This window comes from Hemitrygon akajei, chromosome 4, assembly GCF_048418815.1.
Source record: "Hemitrygon akajei chromosome 4, sHemAka1.3, whole genome shotgun sequence".
NCBI classification, from domain to species: Eukaryota; Metazoa; Chordata; class Chondrichthyes; order Myliobatiformes; family Dasyatidae; genus Hemitrygon; species Hemitrygon akajei.
Window position 1 is genome coordinate 61,283,499 of NC_133127.1, and position 13,487 is coordinate 61,296,985.

A 13,487-nucleotide genomic window follows, 5' to 3' on the forward strand; every position below is an offset into this window, starting at 1 on the left:
TTTCCAGCATCTGCAGGTGTTTTTATTTTCTTGTTTGCTTTATTGTGTTTGTATGCTTATTACCACATTTACACTCAAATTGGTTTGGGTGAACTCAGCCCATTCCAGAGACATGTTGCTCTTCATGGTGTTGTATGCTTGAAGCATGTTGTCAACAAGCTGCGTGTAGTTTGGTGTTCTGTAGTTTCCAAGAAAATTTTCAACAACATCCTTGAATGCCTTCCATGTGATTTTCTCCTGTCACATTAGAATTTTGTCACATTGCCTGTCATTGATGACTTTTTGTTTTGCGAACCAGCAAAAGTACCTTCCTTAATCTTGGCAAACAGGGGAAATCTGCAGGTGCTAGAAATTCAAGCAACACACACAAAATGCTGGTGGAATGCAGCAGGCCAGTCAGCATCTATAGGAAGAAGTACAGTCGACATTTCAGGTCCTCCTGACCAGCATTTTGTGTGTGTTCCTTAATCTTGGCATCAGCTTTACTGGGAATCATCTCTCTCAAACATTGGAACACTTCACAGAGGTTTTTTCTGCCTGGTGATGACAGAATCTATCTTTAGTCTTGAACTCAATAATTCTGTTTTTGGAACACCCAAGTCTCTAACCAAGTCATTTAGCTCAGACTGAGTATCAGATGAAGCTCACTCAGCATAAAAGGCTCAATATCTGTATCAGTATCAGGGTCATTTTCCATAACTGGCTCATGCATTATGGCATCTTTGTCTGCCTCCTCTGGACTCCATGTCTCTGCTAACTTTGGTACTGGAAGACAATCATTATGCTGTATAGGTCTCATGGCTGATGGGAGATTGGGTTAATCAGTGGATTTGTTTTTAGCAGAGAAAGCAGACATGCTGGTCAGCTGGAAGTAGCAGTCTGTCACATGGTCCTTCTACTCTTGCCATATCATCAGAACAGGGAGCGGCATTGATTTCTGAGTATCTCTGAACCAAGTTCTAAGATCAACAGTGAATGTTACGCAACATATGTAAGGAACCCAGGCATTCTCTTGGTCACCAATTTTACACCCGAAGTAGAGCTCATACGCTTTCTTCCTAAGAGGAGTCATGCAGTGTCTTTGAGATTTAAGTGCAAACTCGGCACAAATATAATAGAAGGTATCGCGGCTGTTGAAACATTGGTGAGACATTTTCTTATAATAAATAAACCTAAAAATACAATTACTTTATTATAATGAGTACACACAATATGCTAAGCACATAGTGCATGTGCATCGTGATCACAAACCTATATATACGTGAACACAATCCTTAGAATGGTATGTGCATGATCTTTTATAGCCTTTCTAAAACATGTCCTGCATTTAGCATTCACCCTGCCTAAGCATGCTCAGGCATGCCTGGGCAAGATAGAAAACTTTTCAGCTTACATTATGGGCAACATTTTAATTGACTTGAATTCTGAATAAAAGTAACAAATATATAGCAATTTCAAGAAATGGTGCATGATGGGGAAATTCCATAGTGATTTTCATAATCAGCACCCCAAAATCCATAAGACACACCCAAAAGTATTCAGGAAGCAAAATCTTTGTTATCCACGAACAGGCAGAAAATTGGGATGGGTGGGGGGAACACAGACCATATGCAAACATAATCGATTACTTGGACTTGCCGTTATGGTTGGAGCCTTTTATATCCATTGAATTCCAATATAATACAGGTACTCTGACATACTTCGTCAGTGTCATTAATTTTTCACTTAGGCTTTATTGTAGTGGACAAGAGATGCATTTATCTGCACCTGGAGAAGATGTCTGTTGACTGAGAACATTCTATGGACTGACTACAAGAAAAATAGTGGGGAAAACAGGTCAAGTAATCCCATGTAATTGTGTTCTTGTTTGTGAATGGAAATTTCTTTCCTTCACAGCTTCCTTCAACATTTCTTTGAAAGTTGGTTTATACAAAGGTCTCATGGAATTTTGCGGTATACTGGATTGAATTCTGGTCAAAGTTGGTATCTAGGAGCAGAGTTAAATGCACATTGGACTAAAGTTATTACCAACACCTGGTTGATCTTCCTGAGCTACCATCCCTTGACACTCAGGTCACCCCTTCTGGCCATGATTTTGTGAATTACAACCAAGGAGAAACATGAATCTCTCTTCCTTAACCCTCCTTTCTCTCCTGACTCAGAGGCAGTCATAATTGTGTGTTGCTGCTGTCTGTCTGCCATGAAGACATGACCTTGAGGGCCAACAACCTTCTGTAATTAATGTGCAGCAAAAGATCAGCAGCTGTGCTGTGAATTGAGTATGGTCTCACCAGGAGCACATAGGCCTTCTTTTAGCATGTACTTTGTGGTGTAAACCACAGTAACATCATTTCAAACATCTTTTTGGCTTTTTGCACAAATTCTTCTGGAGAAGCTGAATTGGGATTATGCACAGCAACCAGTTAGTGCACCAGAAACAGTTAAAATCCATTTTCTAAGTCTCTATTTTTTAGCTTTACATAACCTCTATATTTAACTTTGTGAGTCAAGTAGTTGCTAAACTTTACTCCTTAATCATTACTTCCTTGTTTCTTCCATTCATTATATTGATTGTATTTTGTACTTCATAAATTCCATTAATGAAAGACTGGAGTTAATATGGTTAAATTCCATGGGACTGTGAGCTTCTGAAAGTCAATTCCTGTTGTACTATTTTAAAAATTAATGAAGTTCATTTTTAAGCTGTCTGGCATAGACCTCTTTAACAAGAAGCTTTGTTTCCCAGTTACAGCTTTCAACCTGGAATCCAGTTTTGCCCTCTAATTTACATTGCACAAAAAGAAACATAGATTTCAGGCTACATCCATGTAGGCTGTATGTATAATTTGTTCATGAAAGCCGTTTGTGTGTAGGTCAGCTGGCAATTCATTCTGGGTCAATTAGCAACTGCCAGGAAGTTGGCTTGAATATGAATCATGACATGGTGTATAATGTTTGCCTTGGATCAGACTACAGTTATTGATAATATTTGATGCACAACAGCCATTTCCAGACCATTCAACAGAATTTGTGGCCTATGACTGGTGTTTTTAATTCACAATGAAGTATCAGGAAGCAAATCTTGTCGGAAGTTCTCAAAGAGATGAAAATTAAGGAGCACATGAGAGTCACTGATGATTTTCCAGCAGCCACTACACAATATATATTTTTCCTCATTAACTTTCACCTATAAGTGTCTTTGACAATGATGACAGCATTTCTATATGTTGCTCCCACTGTGGGTTGCTGCAATTATTGCACCCCTTTGTTGAGCCTGAATCTCCCCATCAAATGGACAATTGAAGTCTTGGTAGATTGTGTTAGTGCATCATGGGGCATGTGTCAAGCTGCAGAGAAGAGCAACATGAGAGTGACACAGCCTCCCAGCACAAAAAAAGATCTTGATTTCATCCCTATCTTGGCTATTGTTTGCTTGGAGTTTGTACGGAGAAAGTGCAAACTCCAAGCAGAAGTTTTGTTGAGGCACTTTCTGGTCATTTAGTTTTCTCCAACATTTCAAAGCGTGTGTGGGTTGGTAAGATGATTATCCACCATTATCACCAGTGGGTGTTGGTGAGTGGTAGAGTTTCAGGGTCCTCACTTGCAGACTCCAGTCAGTTCAGATTGGCAACATCTCCACAATATCCGCCAGCACAGGTGCACCACTCTACTCACTTTAGGAGAATGAGGGGGATCTTATAGAAACATTCCAAATGTTAAAAGGCCTGAACAGGTTAGATATGGCAAAGTTAGTTCCCATGGTAGGGGAGTCTAGGACAAGAGGGCATGACTTCAGGATTGAAGTCATCCATTTAAAACAGAGATGTGGAGAAATTACTTTAGTCAGAGGGTGGTAAATCTGTGGAATTTGTTGCCACAAGCAGCTGTGGAGGCCAAGTCATTGAGTGCATTTAAGGCAGAGATAGATAGGTTCTTGATTAGCCAGGCCATCAAAGGGTATGGGATAAAGGCAGGGGAGTGGGGATGACTGGAAGAATTGGATCAGCCCATGATTGAATGGCGGAGCAGACTTGATTGGCCAAATGGCCTACTGCTGCTCCTATATCTAATGGTCTTATGGACTTAACACTTAGGACTGTGTGTTTAAGCACAGCTCCAATGCCATATTCAAGTTCGCTGACAACACCACTGTTGTAAGTTGAATTAAAGCTGGTGATGTGTCAGCATATTGGATGGAGATTGAAAGTCTAGCTGAGTAATGCCAAAACTCCAACCTGTTACTCAACATCACCAAGACCAAGGAGGTGATTATTGACTTCTGATGGATGAAACCAGAGGTCCATGAACCGGTCTTCAACAAGGCATCCAGAGATGGAGAGGGTCAGCAACTTTAAATTCCTCAGTGTTATTATTTCGGAACACTTGCTTGGGCTCATGACAAGATATAAGTGCAATTACAAGGAAAGCTTAACAGTGCTTCTACTTCCTTAGAAGTAGAATTGCGAGATTCAGTATGACATCTAACACTTTGACAAACTTCGATAAATGTGCAGTGGAGAGTATATTGAATGGCTGTATCACAGTGTGGTATGGAAGCACTAATGCCCCGGAATGGAAAATTCTACAAAATGTAGTGGATATAGCTCAATCCATCTTGGGTAAAGTCTTTCACACCACTGAGCACATTATACAGAGCAATGTCCCAGGAAATCAGTATCCATCATGCCCTCCACGCAAGTCATGCTCTATTCTTACTGCTGCCATCAGGAAGAATGTACAGAAACATTCATGTCCCATGTCTCGATCTCATATTCATTGTTCATGTATTTATTAACTCAGCTCAAGCAGGTAAAACCTGAGGTAGGGGTATGGACAATCACACTCATTTCTCAATTACTAGGAACTTTCAGACTATTCTGGTGGTGTCTATTTTTGTGGCTTTCTGGACATTAAATAAATATTGTATTATTATTATTATATGAACCATGACAACTGGCTGTTCACCTTCTCTTACGATATGCTGTGCAGCTGCTCTGAGACATCCCTGACATTTACCTTGCTGCTTCAAAAGTAACATTCCAACTGGGAGTCCCACTTGTGGCAAAAGAGATTTCTTCCATTGATCTTACCCTATTATTATTATTATTATTTTATTCTTTTTCCTCAGCTCAAGCTGGTAAGACCTGACGTACAAGCATAGCCAAGCATGCTCATTTGTCAATTGCTAGGAGCTTTCGGACTATTTGAATTGAATTGACTTTATTACTTACATCCTTCACATACATAAGGAGTAAAAATCTTTACGTTCATCTCTGTCTAAATGTGTAATTTATAGTAATTTGTAATAAATAGTATGTACAACAGGACAGCCAATATGGTATAGAAATACAATCGTATCAGCGTGAATTAATCAGTCTAATGGCCTGGTGGAAGAAGCTGTCCCAGAGCCTGTTGGTTCTGATTTTTATGTTGTGGTATCGCTTCCCGGATGGAAGCAGCTGGACCAGTTTGTGGTTGGGGTGACTCAGGTCACCAGTGGTCCTTTGGGCCCTTTTTATGCATATGTCCTTGTAAATGTCCTGAATCATGAGAAGTTCACACTTACCGATGTGCTGGGCTGTTCACACACCACTCTCTGCAGAGTCCTGCAAGTGAGGGAGGTACAGTTCCCATACCAGGCAGTGAAGCAGCCAGTCAGGATGCTCTCAATTATGCCCCTGTAGGAAGACTTTAGGATATGGGGACCCATACCAAACTTTTTCAACTGTCTGAGGTGAAAGAGGTGCTGTTGTGCTCTTTCTACAGGGGCAGATCATGTGAGATCTCGGTGATATGTATGCTGAGGAACTTAAAGCTGTTCACCCTCTCATCCCCAGATCCATTGATGTAAACAGGGGTTAGCCTATCTCCATTCCTCCTGTAGTCCACAACCAACTCCTTTCTTTTTGCAATATTGAGGGAGAGGTTGTTTTCTTGACACCACTGTGTCAGGGCGATGACAGTAGTGGTGTTTAGCATTGTGGCTTTCTGAAGATTTATATACATATCACGGTGTAGCCCTAATTATTTAATGCTATTGTGTAGTGCTTTTGGGATGACACCATTTGCAGATGTTACTGTTGGGACATTGTATACCTTACTCACGTTCCAAAGTCTTTTAATTTCCTCTTTTAATTCAGCATATTTCTGATTTTTTTCACATTGATTTCTGTAAGTTACGTGTGTTTGGAATGGCTATATCTATTAAATAAGTGGCTCTTGCTTGCTTCTCATTTATTATTATATTTAGATGGATATTATGGACTGTCCTATCTATAATAACAGATCCATCATTATATAATTTGTGGTATTCTGACTCTGAAACTGGATCAGGCTTGTATTTATAGTAAGATGTGATTTCATTTATGAGTCAGTATTTAAAGCAAGATTTTGATGAATGATGTTTGGCACTTAATTGTGCCTGTGCATGTAATCCGATTGTGTTAAACTGCTACAGGATCCTGTAATGTGTTGGATTGTTTCTGTTTTTTCTTGGCATTTTCTACATTTATCATCTTGAATTTGTTGGTCATTTATTATGTATTTTGATCATTTTTGTGTTAAACATTTGGTCCTGTATTGCCACAAGGAAACTATTGGTTTCTGGGAAGAGGTCTCCAACACTGAGCCAGGCATTCAATGTTTCCTTGTCAGCTCAGATCATGTCTAGTCTGCTCAGTCTAGTCTGCTCAGATCATGGGTATATTATTAGTAGTAGTAGTAGTATTTCTTGTATTTTACTTTTTATAATTTTTTGTCTTCTGTGCATTGTTTGTATGCTAAGATGATGCAGTCTTTCATCGATTCTATTATTGTTATTGGATTTATTTAGTATGCTGGCAAGAAAATGAGTCAGAGTTGTATACAGTAACATATATGTACTATGATAATAAATTCACTTTGAACTTTGTTTATGAGAGAATGTGGGAGGACTAAAAAAGGGATTGATGGGTTCCAATGTAGGATTGCTGTCAATGGGTGTTTATTGGTTAGTGTAGACTTGGTGGGGCAAAGGACCTGTTTCAATGCTGTATCTTCTATATCCTCTCTTCATCTATTCAGCCGCCCCCATCACCACAGCTTCCCTTGTTTAAGGTTTGACTTGCTTTCATTGTGCAATGTTGACATGACAGCTTCAATTTTTGTGAGCTGCTGTACTGGGAATAATACAGGGAAAGTTTCATAAAAGAAGCTGGAGGAAATTAGTAGGTTTCACAGCAGAATTCAAGGTGGAAGCCGTACTTGTGATATCTTTATTGGATTTTTACTAACCCTTGCCCTGCTCCCCCAATATTTTCCAGGTCATCTGACAGGGCTCTGGTGTTAGCTATTGCACCAAAAAAATTTGCAAACTTCAGTGCTGAGACAACATTAGGAAAAATTGTTATAAGTTCAAAAAGTACATTTATTATCAAAGTACATATTTCACATTATACTCTCTGGAGATTCATTTTCTTACAGGCATTTAAAGCCAATACGACAAAACAGAATCAATAAAAAACTACGAAGTTGGACAAACTACCAATGTGCATTAGAAGCCAAATTGTGCAATTACAATAAATAAATAAATACAATACATTGAGTTGTAGAATCCTTGAAAATTAGCCCATAGGTTGTGAAATACTTCAGTCTTGAAGTGAGGGAAATTATCCACATTAGTTCAGGGTAATAACTGCTGCTGAACCTGGTGGGTGATGTTAGACCAAAGGCTCTGGCACCTCCTTTCTGATGGCAGCAGCAAGAAGTGAGCATGATCTGGATGGAAAAGGGGTGGGGTGTCTTTGATGATGGATACTGCTTTCTTGTGGCAGCACTCCTTGTAGATGTGCTCAGTGGTGGGGAGGGATTTTGTTTTTGATGACCAGGGCTGTATTCACTACCTCTTGTAGACTTTTCCATTGATGTACATTGGTGTTCCCATACTAGGTTATCGTGAAACCAGTGAGGATACTGTTCACTGTGCTTCTATAGAAGTCTGTCAGTTTTAGATAAAATGCTGAATCTGGTTAAAAGAAAGCAGAAGTGCTGATGTGCTTTCTTTGTAATGATACTTATGTGCTGGGACAGGTTCTCTGAAATAGTAACACCATGGAATTTCAACTTACTGACTCTCTCCAGCTTCGATCCCTTGATGAGGATTGACTCATAGATCTCCGGTTTCCTCCTCCTGTATTCAGTAATCGGCTGTTTGGTTTTGCTGATGTTGAATGAGAGGTTGTCGTTGTGGCACCATTCAATCAGATTTTCAATCTCCCTCCTATATGCTGATTCATCATCACCTTTGTTTTGGCCTACACCAATGAAGTCGTCAGCAAGCTTGAATATGGCATTGAAACTGCATTTAGCCACAGTGTCATAACTATAAAGAGAGTAGGACAAGGGGCTAAGCACATAGCTTTGTGGTTCATATTGATAAATTAAATTGCACAACATGGAAATAATACCTTCAGTCCACTGAGCCTCTATCAAATGTTACCATCATTCACACTAATTCTATATTAACTCCATTTTATGACACTCTCCTCTCATTTCCCATCAACTTCTCCCAGATTCTACCACTCAGCTATACACTAAGGTAACTCTAACATGGTCAATTAGCCAACCAATCCACACCTTAAAGATGTGTGAAGTAACTAAAACACACAGAAGAATCTCTGTGTCATACAAAGAATGTGCAAACTCCACATAAACAGCATCTGAGTTCAGGATTGAACCTAGGTGTCTGGCATTATGAAACAATGGCTCAGCTAATGGATCATCATGCTCTCCTTGGTAAAGGACGGCTTTCTGCCAGTTGTTGAATCCTGGCACCTGAATTGGCCAAAGTGAGCTGCTACATATACTATACAAAACTTAGTTTTGTGTCTGCAGCAGATCAGCCAGTAGTTCTTAAAGGGACCTACCGAGGACCACAAAGTATATGGAGGTTTTGTTTTTAAAATAATAACACAAAGCTACAAGAAAATGGTGAAGTCGGTCTGCAACAGAACTATATATGCCTCTACCAGTCAAATTCTTCTCATGTTTCCTTCCAGCCTGTAGTCACTGGCAACACCCCAATTTGTCCATCTCACTCTACCAGTGCCCTTTGAACTTTGAAACTTAATTTTGAACATCAATCATATAATCCCTTTCTCAGCTCTCTTTTACTCTTTGTTTCCGTAAAACAAAAGCATTACCAATCAACCTTGCATAAACATTTTATGTGAGTCAGTGAATTGATTCTCTTCTGTCAGTAGACCAAAACCTTTCGCTTTCTGTGGTGACTAAAAAAGCTGCTTGCTTCTAAATATACTTTCATAGTATTAATATATCTCTTTTGTTACTAACTGCCTTTCATTCTCCATAAATCTGTCTTTTCAATCTCCTATTCTCCTCAACTGACATCTTCCCATCTGCTGAGCAATAACCTGACAGATATTTTAATCGGTCTAGTATTATTGGCCATCATTGTATGGATGTAATTTGTTGGTCACCACTCATCAAGTTAGTTCAAATTTGCTGCTCACAAAGGGACAAACTATGTCTATTGTTAACATAATTATCGCAAAGCCAAAGCTTGCTGTACAGCTCTAAATAGCTTGACATCTTAACCTTGTGCTATCAACTGAATTAAATGTCTAGATACCAAGCAGGACACTTATGGTGTCTATAAAAAATGTAGGTTCAATTTTTGATAACAATAACCTTGTGCTAACCTAAAGCTTAAGCTGGTAAATTCCTTGGGGTGATTACCTTTCTGTCAGCATTCCTTCCCTGAAAAAAGATTAGAAATTCAGAAACTATTAAATGCTACAATGGTAGTGCTACTTGGAGGGTTTAAACTGGTTTTATAGAAGGATAGGGACCAAAACACCAGGTCAGAAAGTGGATGGATTAAGAGTAAGGCTGATGTTATGAACACTAAGAACAGGTAGGAGTAAAGTAATAGACAGGATAGGATGGGTATGTATTTTAACGTTTGGAGTATTTTGGCTAAGAGTGATGAAATGAGAGCGTGGACTAGAGCATGAAGCTATGGTGTTGTGGTCATAACCACATCTCTGATAGGAACAGGAATGAATACTTAATATTCAAGGTTTTTGATATCTTAGAACATTTAGTAAAAGAGGTAAATGGGGGGGGGGAGCTAGGGATGGATTTGTCCTATTAATCAGGGGCAATATCAGAGCAGCACTAAGGGGGGGGGGAGGTCATAATGGAGGGCTTATTCAGTGAGTACATATGGATACAACTCTAAAATAAGAAAGCTACAATACTCTGTTGAGGTTATACTGCAGACCCTATAGCCATTGGGACATTGATGAAGAGATGTGTAGAGAAATGTGTAGAAACCACAGGTTTGTTGTGACTTCAGACTTCAACTTCCCTAACGTAGTCTAGGACTTCCTTAGTGCAAGAGGCCTGGATAGTGCAATGTCCTGGAGTGTTTGCTAAATCAAGATGTAGATAGCCCAATCAGTGGAGGAGAAATACTATACCTAATGTTTCTGGCCAAGTGACTGATCTTTCAGTGGGAGAACTGTTGGTGGAATGGGCTGCTGGTGATGGTGGTGGAGACGGATTCAATAGGATCTTTTAAGAGACTGCTGGATAGGTACATGGAGATTAGAAAAATAGAGGGCTATGGGTAACCCTAGGTAATTTCTAAGGTAAGGACATGTTCAGACAGTTTTGTGGGCCGAAGGGCCTGTATTGTGCTGTGGGATTTTCTATGTTTCTATCTCTTTAAATTTTAAGGTAGCTATTGATGAGGTTAAGTATGGACCTTGCAGAACAGTATTAAATTGTAGCAGAGCCAATTACATTGGACAGTAACTAGGGGGAGTTAATTGGGATGAGCTGCTTTTTGGCAAATCCACATTGGACATGTGGAGGGTGTTAAAAGACAAACTGCATAGAATAAAGGACAGGTATGTTCCAGTAGGAAGGAAAGACAATGATAACATTGTAAGGGAATCCTAAATGTTAAGAGATGTAGCAAATTTAATCAAGAAGAATAAATGAAGCAAATGTATGTCGTAGGAAGCTAAAATCAAACAGAACCCTTGAATATATAAAGAAGCCAGAAATGTATTCAAGTAGGAAATTAGGAGAGCCACTAGCATCCATAAAAAGTCCTTTAGAAGTAGGATTAAAAAGAACCCCAAGGCATTCTATACATAAAGAACAAGTGGATAACCAGGGAGCGGGTATCCTTACACTCAAGGATAAAAGTGGGAACATTTGCCTGGAGGCAGAAGATGGGGCTGAGGTCCTAAATGAACACTTTGCTTTAAAGAAGAAGGACTGGTGGAGGATAGAAGATCTGTATGGACATGTTCATTTGTTAGGGCATTTTGAGATAAAGAAGGAGGTAGTGTGAGGTCTCTTAAAGAATATTAAGGTAGATAAGTCTCAAGAGCCTGATGGGATCCATACTGCAACCACCTGGATGAAAATGTAGATGGGTGGGTTATTAAGCTTACAGACAATACAGAAATTGGTGATGTTGTGGATAACATAGAAGACTAACAAATGATACAGCAGTATAGAGAACAGTTGTAGATAACAGTTAACAGTCCTACCCAATCAAATGTGAAGTGTTGTACTTTGGGAAATTAGAAGTAAAAAGGAGAGTACACTATCAGTGACAAGGCAATGATGCTGTGCAGAGGGATCTTGGGGTCCAACACCACAGCTCCCTGAAAAGTGGCTACGCAGGTAGATAGGGTGAATAAGAAAACATTTGGCATGCTTGTGTTTATTGTTTGAGTTCAAGACTTGGCAAGTTCTGGTGCAGCTTTGTAAAACTCTAGTTAAGCTGCTTCTGTTGGATCCAATTATGTTTGCCGGATTATAGGAACGATGTCGAGGATTTGTAGAAGGTGCAGAAGAGGTTTATCAGGATTCTGCCTGGATTAGTGGCCATGTGCTATAAGGAGAGTTTGGACCATCTTGTGTTATTTTTTCTGATGCAATAGAGGCTGGGGGGAGATATACAGTATAATATTATGATAGTCATAGATAGGGTAGACAGTGGTATCTTCTTCCCAGGGCAGAAATTTCTAACACTGAAAACATGGATATGAGGTGAAAGGGGGTAAATTCCAATGAGATGAGTGAAGCAAGTTTCTTTCAGAGTTGTGGACACCAGGAATATGCTACATGGGGTGATGGTGAAAGCAAATATAATGGATACATTCAAGAGGCTCATAGATAGGCACATCAATGTTCATCAAATGGAAGGGTGTGGAATTGTGTAGGGCAAAGAAATAAGTTTAGATGGGTATTTGTATATTTGGCAAAACATCATAATGTATTGTTCAATATTCTATGTACTAAACACAGTTAGGTTATAACTCAGAATCACTCTAATAAGCTCACTGATTTGGTGTCAATTCTATGCAAAAGATATTTGGCAAGTCCCACTCCCCCATTCTCTTCCAATAGCCTTGCATTTTTTCTCTGAAAATTCACAGAGTTTTTCCTGTGTCCTGTAAAACCAAGTTCATATCATTAATACATATCAAGAATAGTATGAAGCTCCGCCAAATATCATTGTATATACTGCCTTCCATCCTTAAAATAAACATTTTACTAATCAGTAAATCATAGTCATGCAGCTGCTGCCCATTTTCCTCCATTACATGACCAAAAAATTGACATGTACGCTAAAAAGTACGCTATTGCATCATAGTTGTGGATCTATTGCTGTACGCGTTAGTGACACACTCCTGACTAAGTAGTCCTCGAGGAGCAGGAGATGAGGCATTTGTCAAAGATGAAACATTCTTTGCCATGTTGTTTTTGTATCCTAGAAAGCTGATGTTGAGGAACGTAAATGATGGTGGTGTTATTGAAAGTCATGGGAACATGATTTATACTGTACAATGGAATTCTCATCCATGCTCATCTGATGTGGAAGAGATGACTGATGAAGGTAGTTTTGCTGACGAGTTTATTCATTCTTGGGAACCCTTGGAACCAAGCAATGATGTTTGTGATGTTTGGCAAACTGTGGACTGGTGTAAGGCATCATCTTAATTTGCACTTTTACAGCCATGATCATTCAATTGCTCTATCGTTGCCAAAGAGATTTTTTCTCACCTCTACTTTAGAATTAAGCTTATTCGTAGGCCAAATTGATAATGACTTGGCATAGTGAAATATTCATTATAAAAGTTTGTCGCTTTTAGCTTGAATGAAAGATCGTTTGAAAGAAATTCTCAATTTGAAATCGGGGCAAAGAATTTGTTGGAATACCTTGCTGGTATAATTTTTAATGTCAACACAAAAGAGTTAAGGATGGTGAAAGCTTTTTTAAAAGAATAGTTATGCACTTGAAAGTATATAAGCATGGATAAAGTAAAAATTAGCACAACTCTAGATACTTAACAGCTTTTAGGAGTCTGTTATATTTATAGCAGATCCAGTCTGTTTTGGATATTCAGAAGAGCGCACTTTTCAATATAGCTGCTGTAAGTAGTGGATGGATAAAATGTTGC